Source organism: Micropterus dolomieu, unplaced genomic scaffold, assembly GCF_021292245.1.
Source record: "Micropterus dolomieu isolate WLL.071019.BEF.003 ecotype Adirondacks unplaced genomic scaffold, ASM2129224v1 contig_8809, whole genome shotgun sequence".
NCBI lineage: Eukaryota > Metazoa > Chordata > Actinopteri > Centrarchiformes > Centrarchidae > Micropterus > Micropterus dolomieu.
The window spans coordinates 513-2630 of NW_025737795.1; the positions used below are offsets into that span (position 1 = coordinate 513).

Genomic DNA, 2118 nt, shown 5'->3' on the forward strand with positions numbered 1-2118 from the left:
TGTCATTTACAGCTTCATAACTGCAGCTCGTGATCAGCTATACTGACATTTAAATTAACCAATCACAGAGGAGCGTTATCTTCACATGTTCTGTAACGTTATCGCTCATCACCTCATTTACCCCACTTTTTAGAATAGAAACGGTTTCTTCAACTTCTTTAACTTATAAGACTTAATATAATATATTATTTAGTGTCCAGGTATTCTACAGCAGCAAACAAATTATTAAAACAAAATGAAATAAGTGTGTCTGATATTTTATTTTGTGACCTGATGATTGATCTGGCTTCTTCTTCTTCCCCTGAAACAGGCCAGTGTTTGATTTTGTCGTAGAAGAAGTCAGAATAAAATTCAGCCTAATTCTGGTACTGACCGGAGTCCGGAGCAGGTGCTCAGCGCCACTCTGGACTGGGGGAAGCCTCGGACGCTGCCGTGGTAATAACAGTGAGTCTGCACACAAACACACGGGAAACATCTGTCACAGCTGGAAAACACCACAGAGACCGCGAGGACAGGCGGCGGTGCGTTCACTGACTCACCACAGGGTCGGCTCTCACGGACACCCCGGTGCCGTTGGGCAGGTAGTAGAAGACGTTGGGCGGTTTGGGCAGCAGGTCACTGCGGAGAGACGGCATATCAGATCACACTCTGTCGCGTGTTGTGTTTAATGTCACACTGTAAATCAGACTCACTGGTTCTTCTCCAGGTCCAGCAGGAAGAGGCGTCCTCCCACCTCCAGCCCGGACTGCAGCCTGTCGGGGTGACCGTCCTGAAAACAGGTCGGAACAACATTTGCTTTATTTAGTCTCGGAGGACGAAAGAAGAGTCAGGGGACCTCCGTTTCTATGGTAGCCTCATTTTAGTCATAGTTACCATATGATACAGTACTGATTTTGGACGTTCTAGCAATAAAAATCCCTCTGAGATGTAAAAGCATACCTTGATATTTGTGTTAAATCTTTCTTTCCATGCGACAGGAGTGAAACGTACCCAGAGATCCTCTCTCTGGTCTTCCTGCACACCTGGCTTGTACTCGTTTGCAATGACCAAGTTACGGTTACTGTTTTCTGAATGAACCGAGCAGGGACAAACCATCCGATGAGGACGCATGAAGACGATGAGAATTTGCATGTGCATGCATGCAGCTGATTGGTTAACAAAAAACAACAACAGATGTTTTGACCTGTACGGAGTAATCTGGGCCGTGTCCTGCTGAAAGTGCACAGTGACTTGTGTAAAATATTCACTAGTCCTGGAATCAACTGTCGTCAACGAAAAGTTTTCTTTGACTAAATGAACACAGGCAGCATCTTTGGCTCCCTTCTGCTCTCCGGCGCCCCCCCAGGGAGGCGTTAGTCTCTCTCTTTAGTCTTTGTTGTTACAGATCAGATCCTGTAGTGTCACCAGGGTTAAAATGGCGTCCTGAGCGATGAGATTAATGTCCATCCTGTCTGGCGACGGTCTGAATGAAGTCTGTTTCCATTTCCTTCCTCTGGTCCTTTAGGGTGGGGGCGGGGCTAAGTACATCCGTTATCCAATCAGGGAGTTTTCCTGCTCTTAGAGGAGACACTTCCTGTCCAACGCATCCTCGCTTTCTCCTCTCAGCTCCGCAGGAAGTGGCGGTGTTTGAAGCAGTTACTGATAGATGAGCTGTGTTCTTATTGGTTGATTAACACGCTGATCAATCAGCGGAAGTCAGCAGCATTTCACAAATACTGAGGTGAAGAGTTCAAACTCACAAACTATATTCAGCTTTACTTTAACTTAACAAGGCTACGGCAGCTCGCCACGGTCTAATTTGCTCCGCCACAGTTTCGAAATGAAGCTAAAATATTTTTACTCTTCTCATTATTACAATAAAGACATCTGACGCTACTGAAAGCTCACACGCTCACGCTCTTTGGCGTCCGGCTAGAGAAGTCTTACTTTTACGGTAACGCTAACAAACGGTCTGAACAGAGTTTCTGTTAGAGCCCGACCGATTGATCGTTTTGCAGATATTATTGCCGGTATAAGCTACTTGCAGACTGGGCCGCTTCACTTACTGTAAAGGCTTGAATACGTGTGCACTCCAAGTTTAATCTAGCTTAGTCTCCTTCTCACAGACGAGTGACAGAA

At 45.9% G+C, this 2118-nt stretch overlaps 1 long non-coding RNA gene across 1 annotated transcript; it reads right to left on the bottom strand.

The window, feature by feature from the left end:
* Positions 1–241: 241 nt before the first annotated feature.
* On the bottom strand, positions 242–786 carry LOC123965179. Its single transcript, XR_006823643.1, has 3 exons — positions 693–786; positions 540–618; positions 242–450 (listed from the first exon to the last, which is right to left on the bottom strand). It is a non-coding gene; the product is annotated as an uncharacterized LOC123965179 (long non-coding RNA).
* Positions 787–2118: the final 1332 nt, after the last annotated feature.